The 16,337-nt window shown below is 37.7% G+C and overlaps 1 pseudogene; it reads left to right on the forward strand.

Moving 5' to 3' along the window:
• The window catches only part of LOC113890920, a 77,222-nt pseudogene extending 62,511 nt beyond the window's left edge, over positions 1–14,711 (forward strand).
• Positions 14,712–16,337: the final 1,626 nt, after the last annotated feature.

The raw sequence follows: 16,337 nt of genomic DNA on the forward strand, positions 1-16,337 counted from the left end.
CCTGTAAAGAAACTTATATAGGACACTTGTTTATTACAATTTGCAAATATTTAAAATTTCAGAAACAATCTAAGTTTAAAATAAGTTCAGTGGAAACACATTATATGTTCCTGGGAGATTGTTTCTCACCATGATCACAGCGGCCCTGCTCCTGTGTACTCTTTTGCAGTGCGACTTTGGCCCTTCACACATCAAAAGATAGAGTCTACACACTTTTTCCTTGACTTTGGCCTTTTGATTTATTTTGGCCAATAGGATGCAACTTTTAAGCCCAGTACTGAAGAGAACTTGTGGATTCTTTTTCATTCATTTAGAAGACAATCACCATCTAGAGAAGTTGAAGATACTCTATGTGAAAGGGATGTGGAAAGAGGCCCTTGAGGATAAAGGCCAAACAGAAGAGAAAAGGAGGTGTCTTAGCTGAAGCCAGCGGCAACTACGAAGATGTAAATGAAGACATCTTGGATGTGCTAGCCCTAACTGAATTGCCAGCTGAATGTAGCTACATGAATGATCCCAGTCAAAACTAAGTGGAGCAGAAAATCAACCCATAGAATTGAAAGAAATAAAATATCATAGTTGTGTAACTAACTTTTAGGATGGCTTATTTTTTGCAGATATAGATAACTTACATGGGTTTTTTGTAAACATTTTTCCCCAGCATTTGACTGGTTTTTTCATCCTGTTAACCTGTCTTTTGCATAGCAGAAAATTTGAATTTTTATGAAGTTCAGCTTATCAATTCTTTCTTCATGAATCATGCCTTTGTGTATGTCTAAAAAGTCATCATCAAACCCAAGATTATCTAGATTTTCTGTTATGATATCTCTAAGGAGTTTTGTAGCTTTGTGTTTTACATTTAGGTTTATAATCCATTTTGAGTTAATTTTTGTGAAGGGTGTAAGATCTGTATCTAGATTCATTTGTGTGTGTTTGTGTGTCTTTGTGTATGGATGTACAGTTAGCTGTTCCAACATCAGTTGTTGAAAAGACTACCTTTTCTCCATTGTATCCTGAAAGAGACTATGTTTGAATTAAAAAACAGTACGACAAACAAAAGTTAAACTTTCTGTGGTGATGGTATGAGGAAATATATGTATATATATTTTTCTAGCTTGTTACTATGTAAATACTTCCTTATTATAAATGTGTACAGTCAATAAAGTACCAACTTCTGAAGATATATCTAAAGAACAGTAGACAGACAAAGATAACCACTGGGCTATACTTACAGGATATCCAGTGAAATTTTCATGATGATAGTTCCTGAGTCTCTTCAGTGTAACACAAATTAAATCTTGTCATTTGTGTGAGTTAAGAGATAGAAGCTATAAATGGAAATATCCTAGAGATTTTTCAATCTTTAATTTCTCCTTTATTTTGTTAAGCAATGAAGAGCTTTCTAGATTTCCCCACCTTGGCAGTGTTCTCAATTTTGTTCCCAACCCTGAAGAAGGCAATTAAGAAACCCATGGGGCTCCCCATGGAGGGAATGTGAGCTGAGATCCCCAACAGAAATGGGGACATTCATTGGGAATTCACCCCCTTCCAAGGGAGTGTCCCTTTCCACCTGGGGAATACCTGGGGTGTTACTCGCCCAATTCTAAACCAGTTGGGTGTATGTGGATATACATAAGGTTTTCTTGAAATTGTGATGGTGGCTAACTGCTCCACATTACCAAAGTCTGCTTATGACTTCAGATGACAAAGTTCCTGGTGGTAGAGTTGACTAGTATTTATTTTCTCCTTCCGCCCTACGGTTGTGAGACATGAAGTGCCCAGCTTTGGTCTACATCTTAGTTTCCACGTCCTCAAAGACTCAAGAAAGAAAAAAAGAAGAAAAAAAGGATGGAAGGAAGGGAGGGATAAAGAAAGTTAATAATCAGTGAGTAGGGAGATGATGAGCAATCTGAGTTCATATGTATGTTTAGATTTTGTCTGCTAGGCTGCCTCTAACTTGTCAAGTTATTATGGTTTCTTTGCCAAATCCCCAAAATATGAATTAAAAATAGCATGTTGCTTTAATGTGCATTATTGCTGAGTTGTTTGTGGCTTCATCGTGAAAGTCTGGTTTCAAAAACAGTATGAAAGCAAGGGTTCTCAGCAGGATTGTGAGTTTTCATTTAAAAACCAGAAATGGAAACAAGGAAGAATAACACACCACAGAAGAAAAATGAAACCACTATATACAGTATGACCTAGCCAAAAACAAAAGTAGAAATGCATTTTCTAATTTGTCAGAGGCTTAAGAGACATACAGCAAGTGTATTTTTGACCCCAAATTAGCTGAATTTCTTCTTGTTTCAGGTTTAAAAATGAAATATTTTCTCACAGATCTGGTTTAGAGTTCTTGAAACTGATAAATGCTGTATGTTTTGTATTCATTTGGCAGATAAATAGGCACATTCCTAAGTATCTGTGTAAACAAAATTATTCAACTAAAAATTCCCTGTGCGCTAGAGTACCATTTCTTTAGATGTTTTTCCCTTTGAAGTAAAATGTTGGGAAGAGAATGCCATTGATAGAACTATCACTATAAATAACTCATTGTTGCGTATTTGTAAGTTTAAAGTTCTTAGCCTTATGACTGTATGTTTTATGCACATTCTTGTAGCTACCAAATAATGAATATAGCATAGTAAGTCCTTGGTATAAGAAAGTTTGATTTTTTGAGAGTAGACAATAGTTTGGATTTTCCCATATGACAATACTTTTATAAAACTTTTAATTTAGATATTGTTTCACACTTCCAAGTATTGTAATAGTAGTCCAAAATTTACAAATTGTTTATGTTTTGCCCTATTTATAACTTTCTCTTGCTTCTGTTTCTGTGTGTGTATAGATATATACATATACATACACATATAAATAAACACACATATGAATTTATATGCATACATACATGTATATATATACATGTATATACTCTTTATGTGTGTGTATATTTGTATAAGTATGTATGTATATGTATATATATAATATATGTAAGAAGATGTAAGAGTTGTTGTCAAGTGTATATAGGATTGCTATATGGAAAAATTCAAATTATGTTCTGTGGCTTGTAGTGATCAGATAAACATATTGTGTACAACTTTGAGGTAGGCTTTCATCTCCGACTCAATGAACATGAACTAGAGCAAATTCCAGGAGATAGTGGAGGACAGAGGAGCCTGGTGTGCTGCAACCCATGAAGTTGTAAGGAGTCGGACATGATTTTGCAACTTAGCAACTGAACAACAAAGGCTTTGCTTTAATATAAGGAAGAATTTTTCAGCATCTCAATTGACATAGATATGATACTATGTTGACAGATAAATGCCTCTCTTACTAGATGCTGAGGCATAATTCATTTTTATTGAGGATATGTAAGAGAAGAATTAGATATTTTCTAAATTCCTATAGTGATAGGAAAGAAAACCATTTAAATTTACAAAAAAGCCTCTTAGTTTTTGACTTAAGAGTTCAATTTGTGGAGAAGTGGGGTAGATATCTTATGTGACACTCTGTGTTTTAAATTTATATGAGAAAGTGGCAAATACAATGGAAACCAATGATTGTCAATAATAATATTACTTTCCAAAACACCTTCAGATCATGATATGGAGTTAGTATAAACTCTTACATCTGTCACACCTCTGAATGGAAAAAAAAATATTTATAAGTACTGTCTTAAAGAATTATAAGTTCCTAAAATGTAAACAAAAAATAAATCAGTACTTAGCAGAGAGCTAAGAAAAGAGTAAGTTATTTATAAATAATGGTTGAAATAAAAATGAATTAATCACATTAGTAAGTTTTAGTGTTAAATGGATTTTGTAGTATTTTAAATGTTTTTAAATGGATAATCCATGTTTGGTTTTTTACACTAACGCTCTATTAATTAGAACATTTGATTACCTTATTCTTGAAACATGCCAGATAAAGCTAACTTAGCTCCTCTTTTTTAAATCTGCCAAAAAAATTATCTACCAAACTAACATCTGTTTTGCATTATAGTGTGGCTCACTCTCTTTGTGAGCCTGTGCCCTCAATATGCACAGAGTCAAGAACTCATACTAGTACACGCCATTGTTATATTTTGCCTATGCCATATTTATACATATATGTATATACATGTATAGCTGCATATGCAAATACTTGTAAATATTTATGTGTATCTATATTTAATACAGAGAGAGAAGGGTTGTTATTAGCTGGATCTTCTAAGATAATAAGACTTGACAGTTGCTGAGTATTTACTGAGTGCTAGGCTGCAGTCCACGGGGTCGCTAAGAGTCGGACACAACTGAGCAACTTAACTTTGATTTTCACTTTGATGCATTGGAGAAGGAAATGGCAACCCACTGCAGTGTTCTTGCCTGGAGAATCCCAGGGATGGAGAGCCTGGTGGGCTGCCGTCTATGGGGTTGCACAGAGTCAGACACGACTGAAGAGACTTAGCAGCAGCAGCAGCAGCAAGCAATATGTCAAGTGCTTTAAATGCTTTTCTTTCTAAATGTTCATAAATGTTTGAAATCCTATTGTTACCATCATTTGAAAGATCTCAATATGTAGTAGAAGTTAGGTTCACAGTGTGAACTTCTGGCTATTCACAGTGTGATTCTGGCTATTCTTAACCATTGTACCTTATGACCCACACAAAGACAGTCTTCACCATTTCCATACCTAGACACAGATTCATGTCTCCATATCACAGTATGCTCCTATGTTTATCTATTTCTATGTCTGTCAAGAGTAGTAGTTGTCTAATGGGGGCAATTTTGCCCCTCTGATATAATCAGCAATATCTGGAGACTATTTTCATTATTATATCTGAGAGGGTATTACTGGCAGAGTCCAAGGATATTGTGATTGTCCTAAAATACACAGACTAGCTCCCCACCCTGATACACACACAGCAAAGAATTTCCTGACCCAATATGTTAATAGTGACAAGATTGAGAAACCTTCAACTGGAGAGATAAATATTTGAAGAGAAATGTAAATGTTTATATGTGTATTTTTACATAACTATGTTTATTTAGAGGACTCTTTGAGTTGTTAGAAGACAATGGCCTTTAAAATGTTTTAGAATTCTCTGAACAGGTTATTTTGACCCATAAAACACATAATTTTGTTTCTAATTCAGAGAACAATATTGCCTTGTTATCCCTGATACTGAACTGTGTTAAATGTCCCAAATATCTTGACTTAGTGTTGTCGACTATGCTCATTAAAAACATAAAGAAAGCCAAAAAACTTCAAGCATGGACAAGAAACCTGTCATGAATTGGTCTTTATCTTAGTCTATATGGTATCCTTTGACCTATATTGTGTTGAGAATGAGGCAAAATAGCCAGCAGTAAATAAGTCTTTTCTACACAGTCATTTACTGCTTTTAAATGGTTTGAGGCTATCTCCATTCCCTTAGTTGGCTACAGCAGACCACATTTCACAATTCAAAAGACCAAGTCATCATCAAACTGCAGTGCCCTCTGGCCTGTTAAATTTCTAGTAATGTAAATTTCCTTAAATCAGGTTTAGTTCTCAATTTGCAGTGTGAGTCATCAACAACCATAAACAACTCTGAAGGAAGAGTTATTGAGAATGAAAAAAAGAACTAAGAAGTACGGAAAAGGTATATATGAGTATAAATTGATGCATATGCAGTAGTCAAAATTTTATGTTTTCCTCTATAAATATGGCAATTTCACATAGTTAGACCTAAATTAGTTTTGGTACTTGTACATGTAAGGCACAGTGGCTCTGCAATTAACTTGTTAGTTGTTCAGATTGTGGTTCTACATCTTATTGCTTCTGAACTTGAGACTATTGTATAAGCTGTTTAAATCTCAGTGCCCAGAGCCTTCAGTTTGCACATTTATTGAATAAGAATATTTTATTTGTCTTTACAGCAGCAGGGAACTTACCTATTTTTTCATAGTTCCATTCCCATTCATTAGACAATGTTGACCAGAGTGGTTGTGGTCTATATATTTTGAACATTTGTTGAATGAATGAATGCATGAAAAATAATAGCATTTATCTCATGGAATTGTTATGAAGCTTCAATGAGATTATGTATGTTAAAGTCCTCAGTATATTTAGTAAATGTTAAATGTTAGCTGTGATTATTATTAATTCAAACAAACAAACAAAAAAGACTCCAGATAAATTTCAGAAGTTTATTTATTATTTTTCATGTATTTTCATCTTCACTTTGAAAATACATTTTTTGGTTCATTTTCATTAGTTTAAACTTCTCTTTGATCCTGGTGAATTTGTGTGTCAGAATCTCATACCACACTTTGAGAAATGTGGCCCTAATTCTTTTGTGCATATCAGTTCAGTTCAGTTCAGTCGCTCAGTCGTGTCCGACTCTTTGCGACTCCATGACTCGCAGCACGCCAGGCCTCCCTGTCCATCACCAACTCCCAAGAGTTCACTCAAACTCATGTCAATCGAGTCGGTGATGCCATCCAGCCATCTTATCCTCTGTTGTCCCCTTCTCCTCCTGCCCCCAATCCCTCCCAGCATCAGAGTCTTTTCTAATGAGTCAGCTCTTTGCATGAGGTGGCCAAAGCATATAGCACTGTGTAAATTGTTTAGTAAATGAATAAATAAATAAGTTCACTTCCCCTTTTCTCTTTAGTATTTCTACTCTAGACTGTGGGAGATTAAATTTTCTTCAAAAATATCTGTAACTAGGCAGGTTTCCATTGCAAATAGACACAGTTCCAAGAAACCATCTAGTATCTTAAGGTTTTAGCCACATTCTCTCTTACAAAGAGTCCCATGGTTCCTTGGCCACAATGGCCACATCAATCTTCTTGAACAATGTTTATCTTGGGCAGTATCACATCTCTTTGTGCATAATGTAAGGGTGATGATGGCATTGCAGTATTCACTGATTCATAACTTGTTTAAAACTGGTATTCCCTGTGGTAGACTAGGGAGTATTTTTCAAGCTTTTGAGAAAACAAAGCAGTTGGGGCTTCCCCAGTGGCTCAGATGGTAAAGAATTGGCCTGCAATGCAGGAGACCTGGGTTCAATCCCTGGGTTGGGAAGATCCTCTGGAAGAGGGTATGGCAACCCACTCAAGTATTCTTGCCTGAATAATCCCCATGGACAAAGAAGCCTGGTGGGCTACAGTCCATGGGGATGCAAAGAGTAGGACATGACTGAGCAACTAAGCACAGCACATTAATGAATCAACTCTCAAAATTTTAACTCACCTTTAGTATTGCTTTATCTTGTTTCACTGAAGTTGTTTTTAATACAAAATTCCATATCCTGCAGCCACCCCTGGACCATTTAAAAGAGTGGTTAGTATTCAGAGTTGTCTAGTTTCATAATCATTTGTAGAATTTAAAATAATTCACTTGCTAGGCTCAACCCAATGGAAACTGTAGGTATAGGAATCAGTAGGTATAGGAAGGGGGTCCAAGTATCTCTATATAGACGGCATGTTGCTGTTGTTCAGTTGCCAAGTCGTGTCTGACTCTTTGCGACCCCATGGACTTCGGCACGCATCAGGCTTCTCTGTCTTTCATTATCTCCTGGACTTTGCTCAAATTCATGTCCATTGAGTCAATTGTCTCATCCTCTATCGCCCACTTCTCCTGCCCTCAATCTGGATGGTATAACATCTTTGTTTTAATCTTTTCCTAGAACAGGGCTTCATTAAACTTAAGCTGAATACTAATTACCTGTGGAACTTATTAACGACATGGATACCCAGGCCCTATCCTCACTGAGCCTAATGAAGTATTTCCAAGATAAAGCAGCCAAATCTGCATGTTAAGTAAGTGTCCTGGTCAACTTGTGTTCCACATTCTCTTAGCACATTTTAAGAAATGTGGTCCTAAATTTTTGCACATGTAGCACTTTGCAGATTGTTGGATGAATGAGTGAATACATGCACTGTTAAAACTGTTGTGAGACTTAAAAGGGGTATTGTAGATAGTGTGCTAATTAAATACACTAAATGATCATTGTTAGCTCTCATTATGATTTATATGTAAAAGCATAGATCCAGATGCTTGGAACCTTTTTTCTTTCTCCATGTTTATCATTATTATTCTCATCAGTTTTACCCTTCAAGTCTAGTAAGTCAAAATCAACCAAATAATTACATAAATTATTATTTGACTCATTATGATAATGCAATAAATGATGAATAAAGGAGCAGGGCTAAATGAATCTCTAAGGATTTGGGGAGGTTTTCTAGAGAAAAAAAAGTATTTTTTGAACTAGAACTTGATATGATAAATAGGAATAAGTAAGGTGAAAAAGTAAAGGAAGAGTCTGAAGTGGCAGGGACACTAAGGCAAAATCCATTTCTTAGTAGAATTGCTTGGAGATGGACAAGAGAGGATGAAGGCCACAAGGAGACTGTTGCATTAATCCATGTAAGGGATGATGGGGACCTGGACTAGGAGGCAGCAGTATTGTGGGTATAATGTGGAGAGATTAATAAACCATATGGTTTTCAGTGATGTATTAGCTGAGGGCAGTGGACGAGGAAATAAAGGTGTTGGGTTGATTTCTACATTTCTGGCATAAACCGATGAGTACTGGTTCTAAACAACATATAATCACCTGGAAGCTTTAAAAAAAAAAAAAAAAGCCCATACCGGGACCCCACTTCTAGATATTCTACATTTGGGTGGGGCTCAGGCATAGATGGTCACTAATAGGAGCTACTTGTTTTCTGATAGTGCAGTATTTGCTAGATTAAAAACTGGAACACACTGAGGAAAGTACAAAAGTTGTCCTTTACTGAATCAGATAACATTTTCTTTACTTAGTTCTCAAGAAAATGATATTTTTCCATATGTTGAATATGGATAGCCATTCCCTTCTCCAGGGATATATATATGTATATACACACACCATAAATATATTAATATATTTGAAAAATATCCTTTAGAAAAGAAAAATTTTTATTTAGTTAATAGGCACATAGGCCAGTTATGTTTATTGCCCCTCAGCTCCAAATTCGCCCTTTTTTTCCTTCTACTCTGTGATAAAAGTGGGCCTGGTTGAACACTGAAATACAGAGTGTTGGGGGGACAGTAGAGGAGAGAGTGGCCTTCTTCCAGGTTCAGTTCAATTCAGTCGCTCAGTTGTGTCCGACTCTTTGCAACCCCATGAATCACAGCACACCAGGCCTCCCTGTCCATCACCAACTCCCAGAGTTCACTCAGACTCACGTCCATCGTGTCAGTGATGCCATCCGGCCATCTCATCCTCTGTCGTCCCCTTCTCCTCCTGTCCCCAATCCCTCCCAGCATCAGAGTCTTTTCCAATGAGTCAACTCTTCGCATGAGGTGGCCAAAGTACTGGAGTTTCAGCTTTAGCATCAGTCCTTCCAAAGAAATCCCAGGGCTGATCTCCTTCAGAATGGACTGGTTGGATCTGCTTGCAGTCCAAGGGACTCTCAAGAGTCTTCTCCAACACCACAGTTCAAAAGCATCAATTCTTCGGTGCTCAGCCTTCTTCACAGTCCAACTCTCACATCCATACATGACCACAGGAAAAACCATAGCCTTGACTAGACGGACCTTTGTTGGCAAAGTAATGTCTCTGCTTTTGAATATGCTATCTAGGTTGGTCATAACTTTCCTTCCAAGGAGTAAGCGTCTTTTAATTTCATGGCCGCAGTCACCATCTGCAGTGATTTTGGAGCCCCAAAAAATAAAGTCTGACACTGTTTCCACTGTTTCCCCATCTATTTCCCATGAAGTGATGGGACAAGATGCCATGATCTTCGTTTTCTGAATGTTGAGTTTTAAGCCAACTTTTTCACTCTCCTCTTTTACCTTCATCAAGAGGCTTTTTAGTTCCTCTTCACTTTCTGCCATAAGGGTGGTGACATCTGCATATCTGAGGTTATTGATATTTCTCCTGGCAATCCTGATTTCAGCTTGTGTTTCTTCCAGTCCAGCATTTCTTGTGATGTACTCTGCATATAAGTTAAATAAGCAGGATGACAATATACAGCCTTGACGTACTCCTTTTCCTATTTGGAACCAGGTGTACTCATTTAGTCAAACTCCTGAAGAGTGAATTGGCTTTTTTCAGTGGTGTTCTAGCATCAAACAGCAAGTGGCACCTCCCCAACCTCCCTCCACACCAACCCCATCTTGGGTGGTTTCCAGCAGTAAGTTCGATAGCACTCCTAGGGGCAGCTAGCAAGTGCTATGGATTTGCCAGCTTGTTTCCCAGTGAATCATCAGTAACCCTTTCTCACAGCCCTGCTACTTCCAGGTGACTTTCTATGAGTCCAGATAGAACCCAAACTGGCTTTCCAGTGAGTCAGTAATAACCTAAACTTGTAGCTTCTCAGCTACCCTCTTTGGGTTGGAATAACTCAGCCAACTTTTCCAACAGCCAGTGGGATTCAACGGTACCCTCTGTAGTGAGATTTGAGTCCTGGCTTTGGGGAAGGATTCTTTCCCTCCAAGTTTGTACTTTCCTTGAGTACTCTCCCTTGGTAGCACTTGAGTATCCCTTAGAGTCCACATACTCACCCCCTGACCTTTAATCAATTCCCTATTACTTCAGTCTTCTGTTGCTATTTCTTTACACTAAATTTTCCATCTTTCAAATACTGTGCAGTTTCTGTCTTCTGATTGGGAAGTAACTAATACTCTAGAGAACTAAGAAAAAACATTTTATCTGGTAGGCAAATTCAGTTTTTGCAAGTACAAAGAGTCCAGGAATTGAATAGACTTTTGGAAAAGACTTAAAATGAAATTACTGAATCATTTTCTACTTCTGAATATGATCCCTTTGGTACATGAGAGTACTTCTGGGAATTATTGTGAATAATAACAGTGGGGCAGAGAAAGCGTTCGTAATTCTCTCAGTACCTAGAGATAGCAAGGACACACGTGGAAGTTTCTAGCTTTGGTCTTTTGTATTGAAAATCTTGTTTGAGTTCTGCTTTATCTCTTAGTTCTTCGCATATTGGCCAGAGTTCTTTGTATCATTCCATGAGAATATTATGACATCTTTCCTTCTCTCCTGGTCCATCTCTGTGTAGGAAAGAGACTAATCTGTAGTTGGGAGAGACTGTTTTCCAAAACTCCATCTCCATGCACTCCCGCCCAAAAGCAAAGTCAGTGGTGAGGAGCCTTGTTAGATGAAGACTAAGGTTTGCTTTATTCCCCTTCTCTTCTTTTCTATTGTGAGCTGCCTTCTTTCAAGTCCTTCACTTTATTCCCTATAGTCTCTCTAGTTAGGTACTTCTTTCAAAACCTATTATTCAAAGGATATCTGTCAAACTTTTTCCTGTTTATTTGTCAAACCATCAGGTATTTCTTTTATCTGTAGTATCTACTCTAGATTATCAGCATTTAAATCTTCAGGTTAAGATTTCTTTGAATGTGATCAGTATACAATGTATTGGATTGGCAGAAAAGTTCCTTTGGGTTTTTCCGTAACGTTGTACAGAAAAAAACCTGAACAAACTTTTTGGCCAAGCCAATATAAAAATGTAGATTCCTGGATCCTATTCTAGAATTACTGAATCAGAATCCTGAGAGAGCCAGGACTCAGAATAATGGATTTCTAATAATGTTTCTTCCATCCTAAAATGCTAGCCTCATTAATAATAGTTTACAGTGGTGCCCCCAATAGATATTTGCATATCAGTGTGGTGCTTCTAGCTGTGAAAGCCATTTTCCATTGAGTCTAGTACAGATTAGAACAGAGTACAAACCTGGACATTATGTTATTAGGGACCTTGGAGCCTTTGCATGAAGGTTGACTACAGACTCCTTTAGTGCTGGAGGCTAAAGTCCCTAGGCTCAAAGGGTTGTGAAGGGTGGGGTTCACACTGAGCTGCTGAAAGAAATTTTGGGGTTGTTTATTTCCATTCCAGGCAGCACAAATGTCTATAGAGCAGTGGAATAATGATGGAAGTTGTTGATACTGAGGAGATCCAGAAGCTGTAAGGTCACAATGTTGATGGGCTTTCTATGGAAACAGAGAGTGTCCAGGATAGATAGGATGTGGAAATGAATAGAGAATTCAGACACAGGGGTAACTGTATTTAGTTATGTCTGCATGGGGAAGTGGATGTGGGACACAAGATGGACAGATACTTAGTGTTCCTCTAACTCCCACAACTCCCAGAAATGTCACAGTAATTGAATAATGCTTTATCAAAAATAAATTATTTGGAAATGTCCTGTAACTTCTGTACAAGTATTGTACTGTGGAGTCAAGTGGTTGCCAAATATAGCAGCACATCACAATCATCTCAAGTGCTAACTTAAAAATGTGGATTATTGGATCTCACTCCACTTTTTTCTTTATTTATTTTTAATTGAAGGATAGTTACAATATTGTGTTGGTTTCTGCCAAAAATCAACTTGGATCAGCCATAGATATACATATGTCCCCTTCTTCTTGTGCCTCCCTCCCACCTCCCACCCCATCCCAGCCCTCTAGGTTGTAACAGCATCTGGGGCTTCTCATTATGGTGGCTTCTTCTTTTGTTGCAAAGCATGGGCTCTGGGGCACACGTGCTTCAATAGTTGCAGCAAATGAACTCAGTAGTTGCGACTCCCAGGCTCTAGAGCACAGGCTCAATAGTGGTGACCCACAGGCTTAGTTGCTCCTTGGCATGTGGGATCTTCCCGATCAGGGGTCAAACCCCTGTCTCCTACATTGACAGGTGGATTCTTTACCACTGAGCCACCAGGGAAGCCTGGAATGTTTATTTTTATAAGCTCTCCGGATGATAATTATTCAGTTAGCTAGAAATGTAATGAATAAATGAATGAGTTCAAGGAAATGGGTTAACTTGGCTATTTGCAGTCCTGGACTATTTAGCAACCTAAAATTATCCTTTATCTACCCATACATTGGACAATTCATTTGCTACTCTGATTAGAGGAATGATTCCCAATAAATCATTGAAATTCTTTAATTATTAGTCATTTCCTCTTTCTTTTGAGGTTTTTAATCCCTCATTCATTGAACCAATCCATATTGAAGACTTTTTGTTCAAGTTTCTCTGTCACCTCATACCAGTACTTTGCAGAGGAATGAGAGTGAGAGATGTTGGAAAAGTGCTTTTGTTTTGACTAGTACTGTACAAGTAGCTGCTGAAATCTTTTTATCTTTCTTTTGAAATGGATTCTGTCTCTAGAAAGTTTGTCTCATTCTGCCTTGCTTTTTATTCCCCCTGTGCTACAATTATTTCATAAAAGTGGCACTAAATTAAAAGGATTCCCTCTTGTGGCAAGTCATTCAACCATTACTCAGTTCTTATCATCTCAGTGTAATTTTAACTGTTAGGAAGTATTGGTGCGAGTCTAATCTGCCATTTACTGGTTATTTGATCTTGGCCAACAAACTTAACCTGTCTGATTTAACATTATCATCATAAGAACAAAATGTTTGCCAACTTCCCTGTTAATGTACAGGCTTATTTTGTGCGATCCAAAATACACTGTGTAAACTGTGAAATAAAGTAAATATTAGTTGATGAGATTGAGAATAATGGTTAGCAATTTTCAGCAGGAATCTCTGCTTTGGGGGGAAGCGAGTTCTATTGTTGTTTTTCCTTCTTTCTGTCCCATGTATCTTTTTTTTTTTTCCAAACTCAAACTAGAAGTTCTTTGATGACTTGTGATCTGAGCCCTGGTGACTCAGACAGTAAAGAATCTGACTGTAAGGCAGGAGACGTGGGTTCTATCCCTGGGTTGGGAAGATCCCCTAGAAAAGGGCATGGCGACACACTCCAGTATTCTTGCCTGGAGAATCTCCGGGGATGAAGGAGCCTGGTGGGCTGCAGTCTATGGGGTTGAAAAGAGTTGGACATGACTGAGCAACTAAGCACAGCACATTAATGAATCAACTCTCAAAACTTTACACTCACCTTTACTATTGACTTACCTTGTTTCACTGAAGTTGTTTTTAATAGAAAATTTCATATCCTGCAGCCACCCCTGGATCATCTAAAAGAGTGGTTAGTATTCAGAGGTGTCGAGTTTCACAGGATTCAACTGAGTGACTAAGCATAGCACAGCACAGAAATTCTTCAAAGTTTTATGCCATACAAGGTCATGGTAGAGTTAGGCATGTTATTTAAATTATGTAAATTCTCACTCTCTTTTTTAAGTTATATATAAAAGTCATAGGTACTCTTCCCAGTTGGTAATAACAAGAATGATGGAACTTGAGTAATTAAACTTCACAAAACACCTAAACGTTATCCTCCTGAAGATGTTCCTGGAAAGCTATTGGGCCACAGCTAACAAAAATCTCTTCAGTCAGCATGAGAGAAAATTCTGAGTTAGCATCACTCTTGTGACCGTTTTGACCATCCTTACAGCAATGAGAGTGATTTTCCTGAAGAAACTGGATAGTGACCTGCTGCTTGTGACTGGACCTCTGATCTTCAATCTAGTTTCTCTGCAAAGAACACACCAGAAATTTGTCATCACCACCTTCATCAGTGGTGTGAAAAGCCCAAAGCATCTCACTCATGCTTACTTCAAAGAAGAAGAAACTTCTTAAGCTCAGGCACCAGGAAGACAAGATCCCCACAGAGAAGGAGAAATAAGAGTTTACCGAGCAGCTCCAGGCTAATGAGAAGGCCGTGGACTCAAAAATTCTGCCAAAAACCAAAGGTGTTTCTCAGCTCCAGGGCTATCTCTGCTCTGCATTTTGTCTCCCAAATGGAGTTTATTCTCACAAATTGGTGTTCTAAATTTCTTACATAAACCTAATAAAATAACTGATACATAAAAAAAACACACTGGAATATAATATCCAGCAGATTCATTCATTTTTTTTCTTTAATGGAATAAGAAAGAAGTCTCAGAAAAGGAAGTTAGGTGGAATGCCTTTGTGACTCAAGAGCTTAATAGTTTAAGGGAACATGTGAGAAATCTTTCAATCAACAGGACTTTCCATGATTACCACTCATGGAAAAGATGCTTCATCCTATTTCTCTAAACAGATGCCCTGCTGTCCCCTCTGTATCATCGGTCCCAGGCACTTTGAGTTCAAAGAAGCTTTCCTGATAGATATTGTCATCATTCCATGGAAATAGGCATGACTGTGTGGGAGAAGATCATAAGTGATGTAAAATGTGAATAAGCAGCAGCATCTTTATTGTTGGGTGTATCTTCTGTGTTTAGCAATTCTTCATTTTGCATAAAAACTCAGAAAATATTTATGTAGAAGTTCACTGTGCTGACACACTTCTTCAGTCGAAATAAACAAGAGAAGAAAAGCAAGGGGACCTGGATAATATAAAATCAGTTTTTGGTTTTATTTTAATCCAAAATAAACCTGAAGGAATGTTAATGAATACCCATCCTTAGATTCCTCATTCAATAAATATTAAATGAATTGTTTCCTGTATATTCTTCCATTTATCCATCTACCTGTCTTCTGAAGTGATTCATACTTATTTTATAGTCTGTTACTTTAGGTATTATTCTAGTTATATGGGACTGTACAATAAATTTCATCCAAATATAGCAGCTTATAAAAATAGAAATTTATTATCTTCGTTTCAGGGGTCTAGATGCAGCTTAGTGTGGGATCTCTGGTTCAGAGTCTCTCACAAGATTATAATCCAATGTCCCCTGGGGCTGCAGTCGTCTCAGGGTTCTCTAGGAGTAGGATTGGCAGCTCCCAAGCTCACTCATGGTTCATGTGGCTGTTGGGTGGAGATAACACTTTCTTGTCACATGGGCCTCTCCGTAAGTCAGTCCACAACATGGCAGGTGACTTTCCTCAAAATGAGCAAGTATGTTAGTCGCTCAGTCATGTCTGACTCTTTGCTACTCCATGAACTGTAGCCCCCCAGTCTCCTCTGTTCATGGAATTCTCCAGGGAAGAATACTGGAGTGGGTTGCCATTTCCTACTCCAGGAAAAGCGAGCAAGGGAGAGAGCAAGAGAAAAAGAGAAAGACAGAAGCCAGAGTCTTCTGTAACTTGTTTGGGAGGAAAAAAAAAAAGTGTCATTTTTACTTTATTCTATTTGTAAGAAGTGATACTAGGTCCAGCCCAGGTTCAAGAGAAGAGGATTATACACAGGAATGAATAGCAGAGGTAGGGATCACTGGGAACCACCACAGTGCTGTCCCAAGGATACACAATGTGGTTCCTTGCTTTTGAGGCATTTGCCAGCTGTAGAAAGTAAACATATTTACAAAAGAGTAACTTACAAGGCAATAAGTAGATCACAGAGTTAGTGGATAGTAGAGATGTTCATAGGAGGAAGTCTGTTTGGGGCAGTCAGGGAAGTTATGGTATAACAGGCTTCATATTTTTGGCCTGGTTGTATGGATAGACATTGGCTGTGTCCACAGAGAAAAGATCC

Source organism: Bos indicus x Bos taurus, chromosome 4, assembly GCF_003369695.1.
Source record: "Bos indicus x Bos taurus breed Angus x Brahman F1 hybrid chromosome 4, Bos_hybrid_MaternalHap_v2.0, whole genome shotgun sequence".
Lineage (NCBI taxonomy): Eukaryota > Metazoa > Chordata > Mammalia > Artiodactyla > Bovidae > Bos > Bos indicus x Bos taurus.